At 42.6% G+C, this 27440-nt stretch overlaps 1 protein-coding gene across 1 annotated transcript in view; it reads right to left on the reverse strand.

The window, feature by feature from the left end:
- Positions 1-23710, reverse strand: part of BRINP1 (BMP/retinoic acid inducible neural specific 1) — a 206334-nt gene extending 182624 nt beyond the window's left edge. Inside the window, exon 1 of the mRNA XM_017889683.1 lies at positions 23280-23710. The gene's annotated coding sequence lies outside the window, so the exon portion shown is untranslated. The remainder of the gene's footprint in view (positions 1-23279) is intronic.
- Positions 23711-27440: the final 3730 nt, after the last annotated feature.

A 27440-nucleotide genomic window follows, 5' to 3' on the forward strand; every position in this document is an offset into this window, starting at 1 on the left:
CTCCCTTATGATAAGAAGGTCTTCATCATGGTAGCAAATTTCTTGGGAGAAAAAAAAAAATCTATTTCTGGATGTCTCTGTGGAAAAGAATGCTCTCTATTAGCTGTAATAGTTTCAAGCTCTTCCATCCCAAAAGAAAGGACTGATCTCACTAATTCCTCAGAGAACATTTCAGAAAGAGGAAAGTAAGTGGCTCCAAATATTTTCCACAGGTGATTTCACCTCTTTGCTCCCCCATTTTACTATCTGTTTCATAGCAATACCCTACTCATCCTTTAAGGTTCCATTTCATGGCAGCCTTTTCAGCTTCTCCATCCCATGCACATTAGCCATCTCTAAAGTTGTACTATTCATTCTAAATTCAGGTTTATACTAGGAAGTTAAGTGACTCTTCCAAGTTTACTTAACTAGTAAGTAGCACGGCAGAAACTTGCACCCAAGTCTTCTGACCCAAATCAACGTGGACTCCCTACTGCACCATTTCTGATGTGTAAGCTTTGATGATGAAAGTTAACAACTACTGAGCACATACCACGTGTCAAGCACTGCTCTAAGATCTTTAAATTCATAGCAACTCTATGAGGTTTTTTTTTTTTTTTTTTTATCACACCTACTTTACAGACAGGGTTAGTGAGGCACTATATTGCTAAGTGACCTGTTTGAGATTGCACAGCTAGTTAGAGGGGAAGCCTGAGCTCACGTCCAAGCAGTCTAGTTCCAGACCCTGAGCTCTTAACCACAAAGCATACTCAACTCTGATGCCTTGATGGTAGGCTTTATATCAGATTGAAATGCACTTATTAAGTGCATGCATCAAACCGTGCATCAAACAGGCCAGAATATTTTTAAAAAGGTACTCTATGTTTTTGATTACCTAGAGACTCATTTACATACATATTTAATGATGACCTACTACGGGCAAGACATTACCAACACATTATAGAAGATAATAAATCACAAAGATATAATAGTAGTCTGTACTCAAATGTGAAATATGAAACAGACTTACTCTCTTTGATCTAGAATATCAACATCAGCCTTTTTGACCCCATGGCCAAATCAAATTTGTAAAACCAATTTTTTGGACCAATGTGAAATTATCAACATTTTCTGGTTCTAGGGAAGGTTATTTAACAAAACAGACATTGCAATCACTGTTACCCGAATTTTGTGAGGGAAAGGACATTTTAACCACCAACATGAAACATGTAGGTCATAATATCAAAATAAAATATTACTCTTCAAATTTTGACACCAAATTTTAGACCAGCACTTAAGAGCCATCAGCCTGCCAGAATTGGCCAAAGGTGGATGACACAGAAAGGTACGGACATAAAAAAAAAAAAAAAAAAAAAAAAAAAAAAAAAAAAAAAAAAAAAAAAAAAAAAAAAAAAAATCCCAACAGGCAGAGATTGCAATGATAAAATCACAAGATAGAATTGAGGGATTCTGACAGGGATATTCACAAATTAAGAAAGAGAATGGCCGGGCGCGGTGGCTCAAGCCTGTAATCCCAGCACTTTGGGAGGCCGAGACGGGTGGATCACGAGGTCAGGAGATCGAGACCATCCTGGCTAACACGGTGAAACCCCGTCTCTACTAAAAATACAAAAAAACTAGCCGGGCGAAGTGGCGGGCGGCTGTAGTCCCAGCTACCCGGGAGGCTGAGGCAGGAGAATGGCGTAAACCCGGGAGGCGGAGCTTGCAGTGAGCTGAGATCCGGCCACTGCACTCCAGCCCCGGCGACAGAGTGAGACTCTGCCTCAAAAAAAAAAAAAAAAAAGAAAAAAGAAAAAAGAGAATGAAAATCTCAAAGACATTTCAGACCACAGAGCTTGTGATTCTATGGCTCTTCCTTCAAGGACCTTAAAATGCTACCAAAATATACTTCTAAAAGGAATAAAACAAAGGTTTTGGGTTGTTTTATGGCCTTTTCATATTGGGGTTCTGCCTCTGGCAGATTGTCAAGAAAGGCGGATTCCATGACATTCACCAGACATGTTAGGTATCTCTACAGAGCTCACTAGACCCAACGTGGAGGTTGTTAACTAGCAAAAGCCAGAAGGCCCAGCTCCTTCACAGATTCCCACCTCTTCCTCAGGTACAGCAGAAAGTTGCCCACATAGACTTACTTCTTGGAAGCTCTCCCTCTTGCCCCAAAATATCAATCAAGCCTTTTCCAGAAAAGGCTTGGAATTATGCCTTCAAACCTACCAGTAGAGTGACTTCGTTTTTACAGTTCCAAGGGATTTTCTTACCCTCAAGAATAACAGCAATCTGCTACTTGCACAGCCTCTCCCTTTACTAGCTCCTTCCCCAAGCTATCCAGTTATTCCTGAAATGCCAGTGTGGGCAATGAGGAGATTAAGAGCAGAGACTTTAAGCAGACAGACTTGTCTTTGGCTCAAGCTATGGGGCCCACTATCTACATGGGCAAGTCACAGAAACCCTTTTAACCTCAGTTCCCACACCAGTTAAATCATACCTCTTTCAAAGGATCTTACATTCTTTGTGCTTTCAATGAAATGATGAATATAAACCATGAACACGGTGCCCTGCACGTACTGTCTGGTAAAAGGCAGCTATCATTATTATTATTGGGCTACTTCTTTGATTTCACCTTGATCAATGGCTTCCTCCCACCTCTAAATGTAAACAATTATCTGTTGTTACTTCACCCCATTATTGCCCACATCTCACTGTCCAGCCCCTTCCCAACATTTCTGCCTCTGCTTCCTAGATTCCCTGCAGATATGTTCTGCAAGCCCCAATCTGTTTAACCCCATGGGCACTTTTTCCCAAGCTGTTTCTTCTGCCTATAATGCTCTTCCGACCCTATCACTATTCCCAGACCTAATAAACCTTTTATTTTTTTCTTTAAGACATTTTTTAAGGACAATTTTAGGTTTACAGCAAAATAAGACACAGAGCTATCCTATATAAATTTATCCAGTTATATGCACAGCATCCCCCATTATCAACATGCCCTATTAGAACTGTACATTTACTACAATCCATGAACCTACACTGATGTATCATTATCAACCAAAGTCCACAGTTTACATTAGGGGTCACCCCTGGTGTTGTCCATTTTATGGGTTTGGACAAATGGATAATGACATGTATTCACCATTATAGTATCATACAGAATAGACACACCACCCTAAAAATCCTCTGTGTTCCATTTATTTATCTCCCCTGCCCCATACTCCCTTGATAACCACTGATCTTATCAGTATCTCCATAGTTTTGCCTTTTCTAGCATGTTAGAATTATACAGTACATATCCTTTACATATTTACTTCTTTCACTTAGTAATATGCATTTAAGTTTCCTCCATGTCTTCTCACAGCTTGATAGCTCATTTCTTCTTAGCTCTGAATAATATCCCCTTGTCTAGATATCACAGATTTTCAGTTCACCTACTGAAGGATATTTTGGCTGCTTCCCAGTTTTGGCAATTATGAATAAAGCTGCTATAAACATCTGTGTGCAGGTATTTGCGTGGACATCAGTTTTCAACATCTTTGGTAAATGTCAAGGACCCTGATTGCTGGATTCTATGGTAAGAGTATGTTTAGTTTTGTAGCTGTGGCTGTACCATTTTGCATCCCCACTAGCAATCAGTGAGAATTACTGTTGCTTCTTATTTTTGTCAGCATTTGGCTTTGTCTCTGTTCTGGATTTGGGAAGCTTTTATTCTTTAATATTCAGTTCAAGGTCATTCTTTGAAGAATCTCCTGATCCCATAGGAAGAGGAAACAACAGCCTATTTGTGACTCTAATTCAACACTTACTATGCTATCATATGTGTGGACTTTTGGAGGATTTGGAGTTTGCCTCATTCATCTCGATATCACGCACAGTGAAGCCGGGCCTGGTGCATAGCATTCATCCAGTAAATGACCCATTAATAAATAAATAAGCAAACAAATCAAATCACTGACAAGTGAATGCTCTGGCCGGGTATGTGTGGTGTAAGTGTAGCATTTCACAATTTGCAAAGCATTTGTGCTTCAATTAAACCATTTGATCCTCACAACCTCCTGGGGCTTTTGCAGGAAATCCAGGCTCAGAGAGTTTGAGCTATTTGCCAGGTTGAAACAAGGCAAAGAAAAGACTTGAACTCACGTCTTCCCAGGGCCCTCCCACACAAAATATAGTCTTTATGAATTAAAAATAAGGACAGTTTATTAGAAAAACTCCCACATAAGAACTTGCTAAGGATAGGGGACAGGCAATGATAAGAACAAAATTGTTGGCTCCATTGTAAGGGAGAGTGTAAAAACCAAAATGTGTGGTGCCTGGAGTCCTCCTAGATCACACAGAGGAACACAATTGCACTGGCTGCTTATATGAGACAACTGTTAGTGTGAAGAAACAATTATCAAAAACATACTGGAAACAGATTTTACCAGTCTCCTGACTTCACCGATGGCCAGCCCCCTTCCCTGCACTGCATTCCTTGCTACAACTTAAGTTTCAGCTCTTGGAGAGAAGCCGAGAGATTTCTGCAAATGTTTTCTCTTCAGCAGATGGAGCAGAAACCGAGAAGCATTACAAGGAAGATGGATCGGTGCGGCGGCACACTTGTAACAATAAAAATACAGCAACGGTTAAAAGCAGTCTCAGTTAAATAGAACTGGGAACCCAGGGTTGGCCTAAATCTTTTTTTAATTAAAAGTGAAGGAGAATTTCAAAGTTCTATTTCAGCCCCTCCAAGCATCAGTGCAGTGAATGTGGAATGCTTTTGTGCTTGGCTGGGTGTCAGACTCCTTGAGATTTATGTGAGTTTGGGTTGTAGTCAGTGAAAAGCCCCCAGCAGAGGGATCTGTGGAGGGGAAGTGCAGAGGGGAAAACACGTAGGCAGGAAAACCTGGATTCAGATGCCAGCTCTGTTCCTGTGTGACACTGAGAAAATTATTTTCCTCTTCCTTTGCATTTCTCTACTCCCAGTTCCTCACTTCTTTCTCTTCCTTAAGCTTCTGTATCATGAACACCCTCCGGCATTTGCTTCCTTTTTCTCCCTCTTCTTCCATCTTTGAAGTCTGCTTTAAGATCTAGATGCATAGTTCACAAACTGCAGTTTCAGGATCGCTCAAAACGGACATGGTTGGGTGCTTTTTAGATGATTTTGGATCCTGACCATGGACTTAGTGAGTAAGGTTCCAGGACTTTGAAGGCTAGAATCCTGCCTGTCAATCAACAACCAACGTGTGGTGGGGACACGCACCAGCATTTGGGAACAACTGCTCTGGATGAAGGCAGCCAGAGCAGATGATCTTAGTCTGAGATGCTTTTTAGAACAGGGAAACTTTAACAACACACTCAAGTCAGAGCCCTACCCGAGAAAATCTGACTCATTGGGTCTGGAAAGGGTCTAGATGCACTTACTTGGAAAACAAGCTCTGGAGGGTTAATAACTTATGGTATACAATTCCTGGAAAACACCGAGTCACGTCAGTAACACGGATGAATTTATACTAAGCTGCCGCCCTCTATCTCCTGGATGCTTTCTCCTACAGCTCATACAGCTCACATTCCCCTGGTCCCTAAGATCAGCCACATGGGTTTGCTTTGCTGGATGACTCAGGTATCAGCTGGTGTATACATATTTATGACATGCACATTCATATAATATAAAGATATATCTCTCTCTCCACATGTATTAAGAAATACATATAAAACAGATTGCACACACACTCGCACGTCCGTGAACATGTGCACACACACATCCCTACTCTCACATACCAGCACATTCAAAACACAGAAACTCCATTTCAAGTACCAGCCCTGGCCAGCTCAATTCTAACAGTGTTAGTTGACATATCTTCAAAATAAAAACTGTAATACCCGCTTCATGGTTGTGAAATCAAATATATATAAAAACGCACCTGCTTCATTATCAGAAATACAGTAGATGTTCACCAAACGTATGTCAAAAACACAAATGTATTTATATGTCTTTTTTTTTTTTTTACTTTAAGCTCTGGGATACATGTGCAGAACGTGCAGGTTTATTACATAGGTATACGTATGCCATGGTGGTTTGGTGTACCTATCAACCCGTCATCTATGTTTTAAGCTCCGCATGTATTAGGTATTTGTCCTAATGTATTTGTCTCCCTTCTCTTGCCCACAACCCCCGACAGGCCCAGGTATGTGATGTTCCCCTCCCTGTGTCCATGTGTTCTCATCTATTCATAAACACATTATTTCCACACAAGTTTATCCACTTATTAATGCACTTAGAAATCCATGTAACACATTCAAACTCATTTGCAAGTGAAAAACTTCCAAGCTCACATTTTATGTGAGCAGCACACACACTTGCATACACACTCACACACAGAGTTGCCTGACACAAGACAAAGTGCTCTACTCACTCTAAACACTTCTTTAAGCCAGGTTCTTCCCGTTATCTATCAAGTTATGCCATTGGATCTGAGGTCCTGTAGAAGAACACGGAAGGCAAAGCAAACAACTACCACACATGAAATGGATGCTGGGTTTAAAAAAAATAAAAGTCTTGGCAATACAAGCCAATGCTTCAAAGGAAGTACAAGGATGGAGATCAACAATAGTTCATCATCTGCATACAAGAGGAAGCGCTGAGGGAAAGATAGGACTGAACTCCCGAGGCACCTAATGATGCAAAGCACTTTTCTACAGACCCCATAGAAACCAGATAGTCCCGTATCACTTGTACCCTCTTGAAGCTTACAGTCCTAGGAAAGACCAATGTTTAGGGGCTTATTTTCTGACATGACAGCATAAATACGTTGGGCCAACATGAATAATTATAGTATAAGAGTCAATGAGAAAAGTCATTATTCTTATTTTGCTTTTGCTTCAAATTTTCTTTGCTTTTCTCTCTCTCTCTCTCTCTCTCTCTCTCTGTTTTTCTTTTTTTTTCGAGACGGAGTCTCACTTCATCAACTAGGCTGGAGTGCAGTGGCGCAATCTCGGCTCACTGAAACCTCCACCTCCTGGGTTCAAACCTCAGTCTCCTGAGTAGCTGGGATTACAGGCATCCACTACCATGCCCGGATAATTTTTAGTAGAGATGGGGTTTCACCATGTTGGCCAGGCTGTATGATTAACACAGTGTTATTAAGCATGATGTTTCCTTCATAGACATTTTTCCTACATAATTATAATCAAGAATATTTATATTTTAGTGTTATATATGTATTTTTTTTTTTGAATTGGGAAAGATGGTGGGCCAGATAATCAGAAAATGCTGTTATCTTTAAAAGGCTCTCATTTCATTTCATGATTCTATGATTTCTAAGCTGGAGTGCAGTGGTGCGATCTCAGCTCACTGCAATTTCCTGCCTCAGCCTCCTGAGTAGCTGGGATTACAGACGTGCACCACCACCCCCAGCTAACTTTTGTATTTTTAGTAAAGATGGGGTTTCACTGTGTTGGCCAGGCTGGTCTCGAACTCCTGACCTCAGGTGATCCACCCACCTCGGCTTCCCCAAGTGCTGGGATTACAGGTGTGAGCCACCATGCCTGGTCAGATTCAAGTTTTATATTCCATAAATATTATACTCTATGAGTCTATTCTGACTCTGAATTTGTATTGTTCTAACATTCTCTGATTCCAACATTTGATAAATTATGAAATCCTACAACTTATGATTCAAAGATGCTAATAGTATAAGACTCTGACACTGTAACTTACAATTCTAAATCACTATCAACTTTATACAAATAAGGTTTCCAGACCCTTTTCTTTGAGAAAGTAGGAGCCTAAGTCAAGGGCCAAAGTGTCTGTATTTGAATGTGGAAGGTAGAGTCAGCATGCAAAGAAAGAATGGCCACTGAAAAGAAGAGCTCTTAAAGCATGCCTCAAGGCGTTTCAAAACCTCCGGTGGCTCCAGTCTCCTCCATGACTTCATTTCATGGCCTAAAGGTTCAGAATATCTATTGGTAGAATTTCGGCGCCACCGAGGCAAGCTTCAGCTATTTCTTGTCCTTTTATTCCCAGCATCTAGCACAAGGCCTGGAACATAGAAGACTCTCAATAAATATTGAGCTTGAATGAGTTGGTTGAGTCATTGTGGTGCTCTTCCTCTTCCTCTTATTTTTCACTGCCTCCTTCTAACCTTCCTCCACCTTTCCCTCCTTTTCCTCTTTATCCTTCTCCATCATCTCTTAATAATACTTTAGAGCTTTCATGTATATTAACTATCTAATTCTCATAGGAATCCAGTGATATATGAATTATTATCCCCATTTTACAGATGTGGAGCCTGAGGCTAAGAAATGACACTTAACAAAGATCACAGAATGCCAGTGTTAGAAAAAGAGTAAAACTCCAACTCTGTGGTTTCATGTTAGAGCTCCTTCCTTTATCCCACATCTGCTTTATAGTTTTCTTAATAATAATAAAAATACTATCATGAGAAATTAAGAAAACTGTTGCTTAGAAAGGAGGCCCACACTTTCTGTCCCTGAATTTAACTCTGAATTTATTTTCTCATCAATACCAGTTCCCATTTCAGAGTATCCAATAATTGAAGGTCTTCTACACCCAACTGTTCATTTCATTTTCTAGCCCTTTCTCCTCCTATTGAGAGTGCTGTACATGGCATGTGTTTATTTTTCAATTAAAGCAAATTAAACTTAATTTTGTTTTGAGAACTTTTTTTTTTTTTAGAATTTCACAGCCCACGGTGAGATAATTGAGACCCTGCTGTTTCTGGAAGCACTATTTAGAGAGAGCAGGCCTCAACAGATCTGGAACAATTTTGGATGAAGTCATCTTTAACCTCCCTCTCCCTTGACCCACTAGGGAGAGAATGAGGGACAGAGAAAGAGGTGAAACTTACATTAAACACCCCTTCTTACCATTGGGAAACTTCCTTTCTTATTATTCTTTGGGAATTTTTTAAAAATATCATTTCTGAAACAATATGAATCATCAGAATTGCTTGTATATATTTTTTGACATGCCTAATATTCTGTTTTATGGAAAAAACCATTTTGTCTAGTGTAGAGTTTTCTAAAGTATGCTATACAGAATATTAGTAAAATTAAATGAAAATATAGGACAAAATCTGTCACTCATAAATCCACTTTTAGAGATGATTTAAAGTGTAAACCAATGATTTCAAGTCGTGTTTTGAAGCCTGGGAACCCCTTATTCAAAGCTTACACAAAAATGGAATGAAGCTAAGTGGAAAATGTGGAGCTGCTCTAATGTGGGTGGCAAAGTGGGGATAATCTCAGATCCAGGCTCACCTGCTCAACCTCTCTCTGCTTTTGTGGTGGGCTTCCGTGGTTTTCTTAGAACTGCTGTCAAATCTCAGGCTTTATTTTACAAGTGAGAAAACTTAGGAGATGTGAGGGTCTAGAGAATGTATACATCAGGCCAAGCATGGTGGCTCACACCTGCAATCCCAGCACTTTGGGAGATCGAGGCAGGAGGATCGCTGGAGGCCAGCAGTTCAAGACCAGCCTGGGCAACATAGCAAGACCCCCATCTCTAAAAAATATAAAAACAAAAACTTGCCAGATGTGGTGGCATGTGCCTGTAGTCACAGCTACATAAGAGGCTGAAGCAGGAGGATTGCTTGAGCCCAGGAATCCAAGGCTACAGTGAACTATGATCATGTCACTGCACTCCAGCATGGGCAACAGAGTGAGACCCTGTCTCAGAGAAAAAAAGTAAGTATAAATCACTTGATAAATCTCTAGTTTTTATCTGCATTATTGCTCAGTCCAAGGTTGAGCAAAACAGAGAAAAAAACTGAGTCTATTTAAATTTGATTTAGGGTGGATGAATGACTTAGAAATTGAGAAAACAGAATTAAAACTTTCTCCTCTGCTTTAGCTCCTGTTCCTACCACAAATTGCTCACTGATCCCCCACATCCCACTAATTAAAATGCTGATTACACAAGCAATATACATTCACTAAAGAAATACTAGAAAATACAGGTAAGAATCAAAGAATGAAATTCTCTGTAACCCATCACCCAAAGATGACTATTCAAATACTAGGATACATCATATAAAATAATCATGCTCTATATGATATTTTGAATCTTATGCTTTTTTAAATTGGTAATTCACAAAAAAAACTCGATGTTGATAAATGTCATAAGTGCCATTTATTAAGTACTTACTGAATGTGAGGCATGTTGCTAAGTGCTTTGTACATGCAACATTCATTCTCAACAGCATAACTAGAAGGAAGGTACTGTTGTTGTCAGCCCTGTTTAAAAATGATACACCCTATCTTCATCCCACCTTCTAATGTACAAATGCGCTTTCCTAATATCATTCTTAAGGACCACAGAGGATTCCATTCTCTGCTTTGTTTGTTTTGTTTTCCTTTTTTCTCCAAACACCCTGATAACATTTCTTCTTCACAGACTTGTACACATCTAATTAACTGACTTCTTAGAAGGGGACACTTTTTTTTCCCTCAGAAGCATTTGTACCTTCTTTTCTTTTTAAAAAATAGGTATCATAAAACAGAAAGTCCTCTCTCACCAGGCCATCTGGTCCACATGCATTACCTCCTTTTTCTCTATCATACTTCGCTCTCTGATACACTATATGTTTACTTCTTTATTTATAAATTATCTCCTTTCTCAGTTAAATGTCAGCTGTATGATGGCAAGAACTTGGTCAGTTTGATTCCCTGCTGTATTCATAGCTCATAAAAAAGCATCTGGCAAAGGATAAGTGCTCAATAAACAATGTTTGTTTAGTTGGGCACAGTGGCTCATGCCTGTAATCCTAGCACTTTGGGAGGCTGAGACGGGTGGATTACCTGAGGTCAGGAGTTCAAGACCCAGCCTGGGCAGCATGGTGAAACCTCATCTCTACTAAAAATACAAAAATTAGCTGCGCATGGTGGTGCATGCTTGTAATCCCAGCTACTCGGGAGGCTGAGGCAGGAGAATCACTTGAACCCAGGAGGCGGAGATTGCAATAAACTGAGATCACACCATTGCACTCCAGCCTGGGCAACAGAGCAAGGCTCTGTCTCAAAAAAACAAACAACAACAACAAAAGTTTGTTTGTTTATGAAAGAGTGAAAAATTGTATTTCATAAAAGGGTATACTCAATAACAGATTTCCACCAATACTGTGTGACAGCGTTCTTTTCCTTGCATTGTTGCCAAAACTGGATGCTGCCACTAAATTAAAAAGCTGTTTTGATGATAGCATCACATTGCTATTTTCATTTATTTGATTACCAGAGAACAAAATATCCTGTATTTTATACATTTATTGGTCACATGTGTTCCTCATTCCATTTTTAGATAGAAGTCCCACCCCAAGATTATCTTCTGATAGTAGGTGATCTTAATAGCGTATCTGGGCTCATGTTCTACTACTAGAGAAGGAGAAATCTGCTTTGGACATTTTCTGGTATATCAACTGCTCTTCTTTCTACCTGTTCTCAACCATGTTCAATATTCCTTTCTTTATACATGCATGCGCGTGCACATGTGTATGTGTGTGTGTGTGTAAGTGAAGCAGAGAGAAAGAAACACAGACAGAAAGATTGCAACATTGTGCATGCACACATGTGTGTGTGTGTGTGTGTGTGTGTGTGTGTGTATAAGTGAAGTAGAGAGAAAGAAACAGAGACAGACAGAGAGATTGCAACATCTGGCTGTCACAATTTGGGCTAACTCTACCCTGCTATTTTCTGACTTGAAAAAGTGTTACTGCTATCACTGGTGGCTTTGGTGGTTCTACTCCCAGGAAAAGTAAGATCCTGGCTCTTGGCTCTGGCCCAGAGTTAGAAAGTAGCTCCTTCTATAACTACTGGTCCTGGTGTCAGCAACATTTGAACTAAGGGTGCAGATAAACATGCTAAGCTGAGGTTTCCTGCCGAGACATTGTGAAGTTAAATTACTATTTTAAGACGCTATGAAGTTGGCAGCCAGAAAGCATTGGAAGAGTGGAAGATATTCATGATGCTGACAGATAAAGGAGAGAAAGCAAAATGCAGATTGTTAAGGAGATTTAAGAAAGCTCCTTCCAGTGGCACCATTTATAACATCTCCTGGAACATGAAAGATGGATGCCTTTCTCATTTAGGCATGTACAGGATCAGGATTGAGGACAGAGTCTGCATGACAGAGTGGAAGAAGATTTGCAATGACTAACCTAGCCCAAGACAATAGAGATTAGGCAGCAATATTCAACCTTGTCTTTGGGACACCACCAAGCTGCTAAAAGCTGGATAATGCCTTCAGCTGGTGGATAAAGGAATGGCAATTCAAAGACAGAATATTACATACACTCGCTGATAACATACACTGGGCTTGGAACCTGATGCTCTCACCTATTGTATATCTTGGGGCAAATCCTTTTACCTCTGACCCACAGTGTTCTCATCTGGAAAATGGGGAGAATATTACAATTTCAGAGTGTTACTGTAAAGGTTAAATGAGATATAACATGTGACCACATGCAAACACTTGATAAAATAAATGAGAATAAATACGAAGAGGGGAATCATAAGAAGGATGATAAACACAGTTCACACAAGAGCATCCATTACGCTGTCAATCATCTACTTTCCCTTATGCACCTGATGAATACCGTCTCACATATTAGAAAACCAAATCAAAAGTAAGATGGGCTGCACAAGGCAAGGGTTCTAAGACCAACTCAGGTACGGATTGATCTTAAAAATAGTTTATATGCATTAAAAAAAAAAAAAAAAAAGGAGAGGCTAGGCATGTTGGCTCACGCCTGTAATCCCAGCACTTTGGGAGGCTGAGGCGGACAGATCACGAGGTCAGGAGTTTTAGACCAGCGTGGGCAACACAGTGCAACCCTGTCTCTACTAAAATATAAAAAATTAGTTGGGTGTGGCGGCGTACACTTGTAGTCCCAGCTACTCAGGAGGCTGAGGCAGGACAATCACTTGAACCTGGGAGGCAGAGATTGCAGTGAGCTGAGATCGCACCACTGCACTCCAGCGTGGGTGACACAGCGAGATTCCATCTCCAAGAAGAAAAAAAAAAAGGAGAGAGAGAGGTTGGAATTTGAGCTGGACTGTGTTGAAGATGACTTTCTGCCTTTATGGTAGATGATCCTATGTCTATATCTGGTCTTTACATCTATATCTCATTTCTGGCCTGTTGTAACACAGAGAAATTGAAAATCTGCCTCTGTCATTTTGCGTTCTCCCATGCCTTATCCTACTTTCTCACTCTCTCGCCTAATCACTGTTATCCCACTGCCACATGGTGGGGAGGTTAGTAGAAATAATTGAGTGCGCTCATTTGCAAGGCAGTGCCTTGAACCTAATAATGCTTTTATTCCTACATGTTATTTCCAGTTTGAGCACATACCTGAGAGTATGAGCAATGGCTAATCTAATATAAGATGGTGTGAAAATCGTAAAAAGCAGTAACAGTTAATGTTTATATAGTGTTGATGATCTTCCAGGCACTGTCTGAGGCGCTTATCATATAAACTAACTAAATCCACACACACCTCTACGAAGTTACTATTATTATTGTTGTTGTTTTTGAGATAGAATCTCACTTTGTCACCCACCCTGAATTGCAGTGGCATGATCACAGTTCACTGAAACTTTGAACTCCTTGGTCCAAGTAATCCTCCTGCCTCAGCACCCCCGGAGTAGCTGGGACTACAGGCACATGCCACCACATCTGGCTAATTATTTTTTAAATTTTTTTGTGGAGACAGGGTCTTGCTAAATATTGCTCAGGCTAGTCTCAAACAGCTGGCCTCAAGCGATCTTCCTGCCTCAGCCTCCCAAAGTGCTGGGATTACAGATGTGAGCCAGCATGCCCAACCTGGAGTTACTATCATTATAGTACTCATTTTACAGATGAGAAAACTGGTACAGAAACATCAGGTCATCTGCCCCACATCAAATAGCTAGAAAGTGGCAGAGCAGGTATTCAAACTCCAGCAGACCCAGGCTTTCAACCTCTGTACTTTCAAGTCAGAAAGAAGTAGATTCAAATCCACGAGAAAACACAACTGGCTCAGTATATGGCCTTGGGCAAGTGGCGTTACTGCTCTGAGCTCAGTTTCATCATCTCTAGAATGGGGCACAATACTCCCTATGCATGAGCTTGTTGAGAATATTTAGTCAGCTATCTACATCAAGTATCCATTGCAGCACAAAGAATATGTCGTGTGCTTGGCACATCCACTTTTTCACTCCAAGAATGGCTTTAGGGCAGTGACATTTCAGCCATCTCTAAATGTTAGGGATGAAGATCCTTCCAGAGCCCCCTCAAATTCCAGTCCATGCTCTGCCTACATGTATCATTCCCACTGTCAGGGAAGAGAGAGAGGTAAGCAAAAACTGGAGCCGACTTGGTAATATTTTCAGGAATCATTTGCAAGCCTTCACTGGACTTTCAATGTTGTTGTCCTATTGATATACATTCAGAATAAAATTCTTTATAACCCCTCTCAGTCCTCCCCAGCCTTCGCTAACTCTGGCAATGGCATTTGATGTGGACCACTTCACCTAAAAGAACTATATCTCCAAAATGTGTCCCAGCAGCAAAACCATATTACCAACCCTTGCCAGGTAATCTATTTTTCAATCTTTCCTAAACATACCAAAGTGCTGATTTTCTTTTTTAATGGCCCCTATGCTTGTGCAGATGTTTTTATCGTGCCAGCCAACACTTCCTGTAGGTCCTTCCTTTATCATGTGCCTGTAAACTCAGAACCCAACAAATTCCATAAGAAATCTGGCTTATCTACTACCATGTGAAGGGAAACGTACTCACAGAAGGCAGTTGTCTCTTTCACAGTTCTCTGTTTGCTCTTCTAGGTTTATCTTGGAGTTCCTGGGGACTCTAGGAATTCCACAGCCTACTAGAGTTTCATCTACTTTTGAGGATTGCTAAATCTTAGAATGGAGACTTGAGAATTCACTACGTTTTCCCCAAAAAGCAATCATATCCTGGATGTCTGGCTTTCCTCCATCTGAATCAGCTTGTAATCTGTAACGCGGCTGTTCTCCATTATCCCCAAGATCCATTATTTCTCACAGAGGTTCCCACTGGCTCATTTGCAGGACCTTTGCAAGGCTAGATAAATTATATCTTAGAAATCTCCCAGGGCCAGTACTGGGTTAACCCTTACAAAGGGTTCTAGCTGTTCATATAGGCCATTTACTCAGAGCCCTGCTGCTCTGACCTTTGCAGTTTACACAAAAATGGTTGCATGTTGCTTTTGTTAATTGCCTTATCAATCTACCTCCCACCCTTGGGGGAATACAGTCTCAAGCTATCCCAAGATGGCCCCAACTTCCTTGTATACAACTCTCCACCCTGTGAGAAAACCCCTGCAAACGGAGAACAAAATTTGTTCAGAATGATATATTTTATGTCCTCGCCAGGCTCTCCATTCCTGTGTAGGGATAGCAGGAAGCCCGGGTAATTTATGACTCTTAACTTTCTCATACCCAGTCTTATTCAGTCTATTCTCCTTAAGGCTACTTGCATTCTCCAAAAGATAGTTCCCTCAGAGACAAAGATCCCCTTCACCCTCATATGAAAAAAAAATTAATTTCACTTTTTCTCAGCCTCATTATCTCCTTAATTGTCTTCTTTGCCCCCTCAGTAGCAAGGACTGTCTATGGATCTCTAGGCAGTCTTTCTGGGCTGCTGTGTTCCATGACGACAGTGGGTTTCATGTTAACACTTAATCACTTTGGTATCAGGAGTTGCCACAGCACAGAATCACTATCTCACCACCACTCAGCCACACTGTCTCAAAACACATCTGTGCTGTAAGGTATGACCTCTTTTAAATTTGCTTATTTTTTAGAAGACATCTAAATCTTATGAGGAAGCACAGCTACTTTGAGTGTCCCTCTCTGCTTTTACAAGAACTTTGTCATGCAATGTATTCTTCTTCTTTTTTTTTTCAGACAGAGCCTCACTCTGTCACCCAGGCTGGAGTTCAGTGGTGCGATCTTGGCTTATGGCAACTTCTGCCTCCCAGACTCAAGTGACCCTCCCACCTCAGCCTCCCAGGTAGCTGGAACTACAGGTGTGCACCATTATGCCCAGTTACAGTTTTTGCTTGCTTTTTTTTTTTTTTTTTTTTTTTTTTTTTCTGAAATGGAGTCTCACTCTGTTGCCCAGGCTGGAGTAAGGTGGTGTGATCTCAGCTCACTGCAACCTCTACCTCCCGGGTTCAAGCGATTCTCCTGCCTCAGCTTCCTGAGTAGCTGGGATTACAAGCGCATGCCACCATGCCCACCTATTTTTGTATTTTTAGTAGAGACAGGGTTTCACCATGTTGGTCAGGCTGGTCTTGAACTCCTGACCTAGTGATCCCCCTGCCTCACCCTCCCAAAGTGCTGGGATTACAGGCGTGAGCCACGGTGCCTGATTGCAACATTTTCATAGAGCCAGGCAATATACCTTCAGTGAAGCAAGCCACAGCTGGGCCCTTCTCAATTTAGAGAAGGCAAGCCTGGAGACATACAGATAGGTTCTTAAGGAGGTCTACATATATAGTGATAGAAGCCAGGGCTGGAATCAGGTACCCTGAGTCCCTGTGCTCTTATTGTATAACATTCTGAATTAATGGAGACATTAAAGAAAAAGATACAGCCTGTGATCTGAGACCTTACAGTTCACTGTCGACATCCTCCTCACCAGTATCACTACTGATGTGTCTTCCCTTAGACTTCCCCTTACCCAAAATTCTCACAGAACTTCTGAAGTGACAATTATCAATCTATCATGAATGATAATTATTTATAGATTTGCAGATTGGTACTATTAGATTGCCAGTACCTAGCAAGATTCATCACCACACCCCCCAAGTCACTTTGTCCAAAGCCTTTCCAAGACAAGATATGCAATAAATATTTGCTGATCCAAACTGAAAACTTCCAGTTTTCATTCTTTTTCACAAGACTTCATTTAAATTACTTTACCCCCACATATTCATTCTCTTCTTCCATTTCTATCCATTTCCCCTACTCTTGTTTCTCCTCCTCCCTTTAGACTATTGTATCTCCAGGGTATGGCATTCAGAGTAGGACTAGAAATTAAAATAAGAAAACTTGTTGAAATTACTGATTAAACATGGACATAATAAAAACCCATCAAGAGTACTTGACAATGACCTTCTGTCAACTCTCAAACTCTCTTTAGTCCTCAAACTTCCAAACAGAGATGTCAAGGAAAAGATGTCAAAACTTCTCACTCTCCTGTACAGGCCATTGTGATCGGCCCCTGCTTACCTTCCTAATTCCCTTTCATGTCATTTTCCCAATTTGAAAGCTTCAGCCACACTGGCAGGTAGTCCATCTCTTAGACTTCCTAAGCTTGTCCCAGTGAAGTGACTCCATGGTTTGTTTGGTTTGGTTTTGTTTTTTGAAACAGGGTCTTACTCTGCTGCCCAGCTGTAGTATAGTAGTGCAATCACAGATCACTGCAGCCTCAACCTCTCAGGCTCAAGTGATTCTTCAACCTCAGCCTACTGAACAGCTGGGACTACAGGCGCCATGATGACTATGATGATGCTGATGATTGTAGAAATGGGGTCTTGCTGTTTCCCAGGCTGGTCTGAAACACCTGGGTTCAAGCGATCCTCCCACTTCAGCCTCCTAAAGTGCTGAGATTACAGGCATGAGCCACCAAGCCTGGCCAACTCCATTTTATTCTTCTCTCTGCCTCTAATGCTCTTTCCCCACAAAATTACATGGCTGATTCCTCCTCATTTATGCCTCAGTTCCAATATCACTTTCTCAGAGAAGGCTTCTCCTAGCTAGTCAATCTAAAATTATACCATCCACATTCCTTTCTAGCACATTACCACAACTAGTGGTGTGACATTTAATATTATATAATATTATTTTGATTATCTATTTGTTTACTCATTGATTATTCATCTCTCTCCTCTAGAGTGTGAGCTTAATGAAAACAAGGCCACAGCCATGTTCATGCTACATTTCTAAAGCCCAGACCTATGCTATTCAAATACAGTAGCCACGAGCCACATACAGCTATATAAATTAAAATAAAAATTAATGTAAGTTAAATAAAATTAAATATTCAGCTCATCAGCAACACTGGCCACATTTCAAGTGTTCAGAAACCATACATGGTCAGTGGCTACCATATTGGACAGCACAAAAAACAAGTCCATCATTACAGACAGTTCCATTTGACAGTTCTCGTCTACAGCAATGTTTGGCAAACAGTAGGCAGCCAACAAATATTTGTTGAATAAATCCTCACTCAATTTCAGCTCATCCTTCCCCATTTTTTGGTGGCATCTAAGTCCTAAAAGTGAGGTAAACCAGACAATTTCCCTAGGACAGTATTCAGGGTGCCAAGAGGCCTTCAAGCAGATGCTACAGAAGACAGGGCTGTGAAGACAATCCCCTCCATTCAGAAAGAAAATTGGTGTGAAATAATTTTGCTTTCATAATATTCAAAGAACTGATAACTGGAAGAGAATTACACTTGTGTGATTTCAGAGACATATGGATAGAAGGATGATTTACGGGCAAAGTAAGAAAATATTCCAACAAAGCTCTTCAAATACGGCATAGGCTGGTTTGTGTGGTAATGAACTTGCTGTCACTAAAAGTAATAAAACTGATATTTTGGTCATGTATTATTGGCATTACAAAAAGAACTCATCCTTCCTGAAAATGGAGAAAAGTTTGGTTACTGAGAAACCTTCAGAGGTTTTCTTTGATCCAGTGACTCAGGACACCTTCATGCCATCAATTTCAAAGAGTTCATAATAAGTCCCAGCTATTCCTAGCATCTATTGAACAACCCGATGTTGCCAGCCATTCATAATAGTTACCATTAACTCAGTGGTACAGTGAAAAGAGCAGAGATGACGTAAGAAGGAAGACAGATTCAAATTCTGGCTGTGATGGTTGTGTGATCTTGGTCAAGGAGTCTAACCAGCCTGGGCTTCACTTTCCTCTTCTGTAAAAGGGGCTGTATCTGTCCCACTGGGTGGAAAGAAAGACTACATGGGAGAACAAAACTAAAGACCCTGGAACACAGGAAGTCAATGTTCACTTCCAAAAGTAGGGTCTAATTTTCATCTGTCTGTATTATCATTGGAATCCCCATATTCTTGGTATAGGTAAAAATGCCATAACGTCATTGCTTTAAATGAATATGAAGCAATTGTAACGTCATTGCTTTAAATGAATATGAAGCAATTGTTAGCTAGAAAGTGTGAGAGACAGAGAGAGAGATGACAGTTGCCATTGAGATGCAACATGAAATGCAATGGCAAACATTTATGAAGCAACTACTCTGTGTCAGTCCCTGGAATACAAAGATGCTCCTGAGACCATACTGAAGAGGGTAAGACAGAACTATACCCAAGGCACTATAGAGCAGGGCAAACAGAGACACAAACTAAAATAGAGTTTCAGATAAAATGGTACAGAAAAATCAGGTGATAAAGAGATTAATTCCAAAATAAGATCTTGAGAAGACTTCTTGGAAGGGTCATTTGAGCTAGATGTTGAAATATGGGTAGAATTTTGTTAAAAGTCGTGGCTGAATGTGAGAGCTAGTGGAAAGAATAATAAAGATAATCTTTGCAGAAGGGAGCACAACTGGAAAAATTATTTGAAGAATGACATTTAAGGACCTGTCTTCTTCACATGACCTCCATCTTGTCTTTAACATGGTTACCAGTAGTTCAGCAGCCAATTTGTTAAGCTTTGTATTTCAGCACGGGAAAAGCAGGAAAAGAAGGGTAGGGTATGTCTAACCTTAATGGCCTGTTCAAGTGATAATGTACTGGTGATTTCCTCCAAGGAATTGGGAGGGAAAAACAGAGAGGTTGCGAATCAAAAAATGTCTCCTTGCACAACTGAAGGGCCTTTGGGCAAAGACCTTTTCAGAAAAATGGAGGACTTTATGATCCATAACATAAACTCTTGCAAGCACTAAGAAAGAGATGTTGAATTTGAACTGATCAGGGGAGTGTGTTTTTACAGTCCTTGCCTGTACCAGCGGCAAAGATATTCATTGCAGCCTGAGCTGGGTCGTCTAAACTCAACGGGGGCCCAAGAGCTGATTTGGAATCTCTGAGCTGTTTCTCCTTGGTTGAAATGGAGTCACAGCTCCCCCTTCTGGGAGCTAAAGTGCCATCTAGCCTTGGAAAATCCTGCATGGAAAAGGCTCTATTGCAGATGGGCCTAAAACCCCCATGTTTTTCAGTATTTGCCGGCACCCCGAAACAGACATCTAGAAGTCTAGGAGCAGACTTTTGAGTGAACTCGATTCTGACTTCTCCAGGGTCTCTCTTTCACAGGGCTTTACATTTCTCCTTCCCGGAGTTCATGAGTCCTAGTTGTCACATGGGAGATGCTTTATATAGGATAACACAATTCGGTGTGGAGGTTCTCTTTTTTGGAAATGTAGCAAGTAGGAAAGGTTTCTGGATCTTTGTGTGCACATGTGTATATAAGCACACCTATTCATGTATGCTTGCAGATGCTCCTGTGCCTGTAACATGTATAAATGTCTAGGGGTGAGATTCTAATTAATATAAAGAAATTAATTTGCCTAAAATATTTGCATTGGTGGATGGGTGTACATTTTGCTCTCTGGAAACCAGTGCATTCCTTAATAAGAATCTCAGATACAGACCAGACACTTTGCTGGGTTCTGCCTACCAGTCATACTCAGTACTGGGTCCTTTTGCTTGTGGGTAATTCTCTAAAGACACTGGAGAAGGAATCTATGTTTTCTCTCTGTCTCTCTGTCTCTCTCAATCCTGCCCACCCCACCCCGTGTGTGTGTGTGTGTGTGTGTGTGTGTGTGTGTGTGTCTGTGTGTGTTTGTGTGTTTTGGGAATAGTGATTGAGGCATTGGACCTTTTCTTTTCAGGGTCATGTTTCCAGATAGAAAAACCTTGAAATGCATCTCTGAAAATGTGAAGTTTCATGAGGGAAGACAAGCGATTGTCTTGGTAGGGGTCATGGTGGCAGGGTGGCAAGATAGGGGTGGGAGCAATATGCAGTACCAGGCAGTGTGGGAGGAGTGGAAAGGTATTGATCTAGCTGATAAGCCTAGATTCTAGTCCTAGGCATGCCACTAACTCACTACTGAATATTGGAGAATTCTCATCCCCTCTTTAGGCCACACAGTCCTGCCTTTCTGCTCTTTAATATTCCTTCCAACTTCAATCATCTATGAATTATGAAAGAGAGAAAATGAGGCAGTCCCCAAAAAGGAGTCTCCTCCTTGGCCCTAGTACTCCCTACCCAAGACAATCCAGGGAGGTCTGCTCTGACATCCTGAAGGAGATTCTCTGTGGCTGTGTGAAGGCTTCAGCCTGAGGTATCAGCCTCTGGACAGAGAATGGTATGTCTGCAAGTGCCTGCAGGTAGAACCCACCCGTCAGGGCAGGTTCCTACAAATACATGTTTGCTTTTATCTCTCCCCAGAATATGAATATATACATATGTGTGTGTGTGTGTCTGTATTATATATACATATATATTGCTTCCTAGAATATATATGTGTACATTTTTTAGGCCAAGTATATTTCTACTTTTTTCCCCTAAGAGGCCTTGTCAGTGGCCCCTCCGAGCTGAGCTAGACAAGAGGCTGTGTCCCAGCCTCACAGCCCTTGTCTTCTCCTAGCCTCCCTGGCTGAGAGCAGAACGGCTGCCGCTTACCTTGAGAAAGTAACAGCTGCCGAGTCTGGAAGCCATGCTAACAGCAGTAAAACTCAGCATTTTTGCTGAGTAGGGCAAGCCTTTAAGAGGCAGCTGGGAATCAAATCAATGGCTGGCCCCAGAGCCCAAGCCCAACAGTACCAAGCCAGGGTGGCCAAGGGACCTACCTAAAGAGCCTCCCAGGAGGTGGAGGAAAGAAGAAAGAGGGCCTTGACCCAAACTGCCTTCCTGGCTGAGATTCCTCCATGGCCCCCCTGCCCTTGGCAGTATTTTGGAGCCAAGCTAGAGATGTGAGGCACAAACCGACAGCAGTTTAAGTCAATTACTGCCACATTCTGTCATAGGTTCCCCACTCACAGCCCCTTTTCAAATTGTAGATCTCCCTCAGTACTGAAACACTCTCTCTCTCTCTCTCTCTCTCTCTCTCTCTCTCTCTCTCTCTCTCTCTCCACCTCTCTGCCTTCTCCCAATATCCTCCTAACTCCAGTGGAGCCATGGAGAGGCATATTTAGGAAGAGACTCTCTGGGGGCTTCCCCGCCTGAAATGGGGAAAGAAAGACGAATCTGTCTTAGGAAAGTGCCCCATCCATCTCCTTCCATATCATCCAGAGCTGCCCCCAAATGAAATTTCCTCTGAGACCCTCTGCAACTGTGATGGATGAGCAAGTCCCCGAGGACGCTTTCTCCTTTCCCCTGAGGGGGGATCCATGCAAACTTGCCCAGATCCTCCCCAAAAGCACCAGAAAACGGGGATGTAGGGTAAATCCCTATCCCAGACTTGCCAAGCCCCAGATAAAGAGCCCACCGCTGACTTCCCCCTTTCTCTGTCACCCACTATCCAGTGTCTCCAAATTCCCATCAGAATCCTGGAGTCTGTCCAGTGTGGAATTTAAAGTGACAGCGTCTTATTTGCCTCGGGAGTTGGCCATGTCTCTTTCATATTAAGCGGTGGGTCCCAGGGTAGCAGGATTCCACCGTTTGGAGGAATTTCCTTCAAGCGTACCAACATTGGGCTAAAGAAGGTGCCATCTACAGCCCCATAATCCTCCCCAAACCCCAAGCCCAGAGCCCCAAGAGGAAGTCCACAGCGGGTTTCTCGATGACTACGTGATCCTATAGTAAGGGTCCCATTCCGTATAAGCTGGAGAGACCTAATTAAAAAGACACACAAGCGCACACACACAAACAAATACGTACAAACATGCACACACACATCGCGCCGTAAGTAGGTTATAGGACCTCTCTCTCTTCACCCCTCCCTTACACGGACACACACACACACCACAAACACACGCATCAAACGCAAACGACGCCGCACACGCAAACACACACTAGCACCACATCAAGTTCCCACCATGGTACACACGTCGGGAGCGCGCGGGGACACACACGCCACTCACTCAAACCCGCAATTAACCCTTTGAGCCCCAGGCACAGGAACCCCCTCCCTAGAACCGGAGAAGACTTGGAGGCGGCGGGGCGGCCAGGTGAAGAGCGGACAAGGGTGCCAGGGGGGAGGGGAGCGCGGGGGCGCCCCGAATGCGGTCCGGGGCCAGGTCCAAGGGCAGCGGGGCTGCTGGGCGCTGCACCCGGCGCCGCCTTACCTGGAGTCAATGTCCGTCTTTGGCGGAGAGCTGCGGGCGGACGCTTTTTATTCGGCTTGGTGGGAACTTGGGAGAGCCCTGCGTCCAGCTCGCATTCCGGGGACGGCGCGGGGACTGCAGGCGTGGGGGTACCTGGCTCCTAGCAGCCTGGCTCATACTCAGCCGTAAAGTCCCCTTCGCTGGTCCCGAGGACAGGCATGAATCCCGGCTCCGGAAGGCGGTCACTACTCCCTCTGCCTCCCGGCTCTCTCGCTCTCGCTCTTGCTCGCTCGCTCTCTCGCTCTCTCCCTCTCTCGCGGGTTCGCTCGCCTGCGCTCTCCTCCTCCCCCCGCGCCAGATCAGTTTGCAGCCGTGGGGACCGGGAGCCAGGCGGCTGGCGAATGGAGAGGGAAGTCCAAGTGCGCCGCGGTCTCCGGGCGGGGAGCGGCGGAGGCAGGGCTACGCGTGGGGAGGGACTTAGCCGGCGACGGCCGAAAATGAATGGGGGAGCGGCGGCCTGGGGGCGGGGAGGGAGGAGCCGAGCGCCGGGGTTGCTTCCGAGGAGTGTTTTGTACATCTTTAGGCGAAGGAGGAGGAGAAGCGAGAGGATGAGAGACGGGAGGCCGCCTCGAGGGAAGGGCGGCCCGGGTGGGCTGGAGCTGAGCCGTGGGGAGTTTCGTAGGTCTGGGGGGTGTACGGTGTTGTGTCTATGCGCACGAGCATCCAAGGGGACCGTGCATAGGCGCAAACCCGGAATCCTGGTGCCCTTAAGCGTGACTGTACTGTGTGTGTCGCGAGTACCTGAGTGTTTCTGGGGCCGCAGGTGTTTCCACGGCCGCGTGGACCCATCGAGTATGGGTTTTGTCTCGGGAGGTGCCCGTGTGGGTCCGTTTGTGTCTGCCCGTCTCTCTGTGAGTGTTTGAGACTGTTTCTCTCGGTGTGTAGGCGAGAGCCCACGTAACCTCCCAGAATGAAGCAAGAGCTTCTTTACGTAGGCAGGATGTAGGAGTGAGAAGCTGAGGGGACACGAAGTTCTCTGGAGACCACCAGAGGCGGGGAAGGGGCGAGGGTACAGGGAGTAAGACATGAAAATGAAAAGCAAAAGACTCCACAATCAGCCTGAGATGCAGGCTGGGGCTGCTAACATGGGGCCTCTCCCTGAAGCAGAAAATAAAGCCCTCGTATGATCTCAATTCCCACACAGCGCACATTTTGTATATTTGTTTACTTTGCTTCCCTTCTGATTTAAACCAAATCAGCAATGCAGATTCCTAGTTCCTTGAAGATTAGGCAAGAATAGAAAGCATTAAGGCTACCAGACGGAGTGGCAGGAAGTCACAGGAAAAGGTGATGGAAAATATAAAAGAGCCAGATTCAATAGAAGTGCAGGCTCGAGAGAGGTTGGAATCCTGTAGCTGTGTGGTCTTGGTCAAATTACTTACCCGTTAAGCCTCAATTCCTTGTCTATTTAATAGAATAATAATATATCTACCCATCTAATAGGGCTGATGTGGAATTGTAATGAGTTAATATATGCAAAGGCACTTAGACTGCTCATGAGTTAACGTATGCAAAGGCACTTAGACTGCTCCCTGACACCTAGTGAGTGCTCAGTGTATGCTGTCTGCTTTTATGATTTCCATTGTATGTTTTTGGTTTGTTTGTTTTTTAATTCAAAGGATGATAAGAGAGAGATGTGACCACCAGGGAGGCCTAGAACAATCTAAGAGCCAGTGAACTAATTGGAGGAAGAGGAGTCTTGAAACAAAATGGAAGAGAAATGTTTGAGTGATGAACTGGGAACTTGGGAAAAAATTATTTAATCAATAAAGAGAAAGGGAAAAAGATAGGAGAAGACATAGAGCTAGCCAGAATGATCCTGGGTCTCAGGAGGCCAGGACTGAGGGGAGAGGAAAGGGAGAGGAGCAGCAGCCAGTGCAGAGCTTTTCAGCCTCCACTGGAATCCCAATGAGGAGGAGTCAGCACCACGGACAGCTCTCCAACCACTAACTCACCCAGGGATTTCTCTTTCCGCCTGGTGGAAACTTCTCCCTTTTTTCTTGGGCAACTTTCTCTTTCCCTTGGCTTCTGGCCCACGTCCAGGTGTTGAACACAGGTTTCCCAGGGCAGTTCTGACTTTGATTCTGACCACGAAGAAAAACTCCCACCACACACACTGCTTCTTCCACCCAACGCGGTATGAAACCCCAGGTCACTATCTCTTGCCTCTCCTCCTTTCTTTATTTTCTCTCCTTCTCTTTCTGTCTGTACCCCATTCCTTCCTTTTTTCGTCCCTATCTTTTTCTTTGTCTCCCCATCATCCCCTAGCTGAGATCTACTTCCATGACTGTTAGTAGGCAACAGCAACCCTGCTGATAATGCAGTTCTGAAATCAATCTGAGACAACGTAGTCAGGCAACTTCAGATGAAGACCAAAGTCCTGACTGATTCTTCCTAACTCTTTCCTTGTGATCAGTCTCCCAAGATGAGTTGTTGTCTACATACCTTAGAAAGAGGGGACTTAATGCTTTGGAACACTGTCCAGTCTTTCTCTTCCTCACCCCACACAGTCAATATTTCCCTAAAGAAACAAAGAGCTCTTCCTGGTCCCAACTACTGTTACGCAGAGAGAAAGAGGAGAGATAATTTTGAACTTCTACCGTGCACCAAGCATTTTATTTGCAATGTTTTGAATATTCCTTACAATTCTGAAAATACTTTACAGTATGAGATAGATAATACTATCCCATCTTTATGGAATAGGAAATTGAGTCTTGAAAAACTTGAGTAGCATGCCAAAATATAGCTAGTAGGTGATGGAGTTAGGAATTCAACACCCAAGTCCAAGTCCAAAATCTTTATCCTCTGGGAATAATGGGGAAGCCCTGGAGTGATTAGAAGTTCTTGGAATTTTATGGAGTCACTGCACCCAACCCTAAATATCAACTTAGATGTCTGGAGGCATTGCATTATCTGTGCCCCATCCCAATGGATGATTTAGTGTATCTTGTCCCTGGAGAAGGAGGTGAAGACTTTGCATGGACAGATTTAAGGCTCACTCAAGCCTTATGGTTTCTGAGTTTTGAATAAAATTCCAAGCTTTCCAGGTCTTAGTTCATTTGCATTTGGCTCAGTTTAGCTTCCCTGTTTCTATGAAGAAAGGCTAAGAGGGCCATTTTAAAATGTCTCCAAAGACTCCTTGGTCATCAGAAAATTCTCAGTGCAAAGCATGTCTAATGACTTACGGAGAATGCAGTCAAAACCATATGGATAACATTTTTGCAGAAATACACACGGGTGGGAAAAGGTTTAGAGGCCAAAAATATATTTCTTTTCTTCTTCTTTGCCAAAGAAAGAACATTTAAGGCAGCTTGAGATATGTGAGAAATGTCTTGTTCTTTCTTTGGGGTGGGTGTTGGTGAGCAGCTGTTTGCTATTTCCACCGAATTTACTAAGGGCTTCCATAGGGAGGAGTTGCCAACAGATTAGGATAGACTTAAGACAGAACTTCCTGTCTAGATTTTGGGGTGACACTAAAATAAGACCTTTTGTACAATGGCATTTAATAAGTAAATGGAATGTTTCACAGCATTTCATTCATAGTATGATAGATTTGAAAATCAATGGACAATATTTTTAATATCACAGACTGTTTAAAGAAACTCCTTATTGCTATAGACCCTCTCTGTTGTGGAAAATGTACTTATAAAATATCCCACACAATTTCACATGGAGTTTCACTAAATTTGTCTTTGCCAGTCTCATTTGTTAATATCTATTCCTGGACTCCAGCTTTAGGACTCTAGAGTAGGTGGCTTTTCTGGTCTGTAATCTGACCTTAGATTTTATAGGTTGTTGTATTTAGATTTAAGCTTAAGAAATTGCAAAGGGATATCCAGTGAATAAATTAATAAACAGGTAGGCATCATTTTTTTTCTAGAAATTGACAAGAAATATAGATAAATGTTCAGTGATGAAATGGAGGTTTCACTTACCCCTCCTTAAATAAAGATAAGATTTTGTCCTGTTTGTGCAGGACTCTCAGTCACCTGCTGCTGTCTCAAAAGCTTAAGTTCACTACTCGTGTCAAATCTCAAAGGAGTTAAAATCCCTTAATCTAGGGTGCTTTAGGTTCAGAATATACTGAACAACTGCTGAAAGAAGCCTGTATTTCTTAAGTGC

The sequence above is a fragment of the Rhinopithecus bieti genome, unplaced genomic scaffold, assembly GCF_001698545.2.
Source record: "Rhinopithecus bieti isolate Rb0 unplaced genomic scaffold, ASM169854v2 scaffold_19276, whole genome shotgun sequence".
Lineage (NCBI taxonomy): Eukaryota > Metazoa > Chordata > Mammalia > Primates > Cercopithecidae > Rhinopithecus > Rhinopithecus bieti.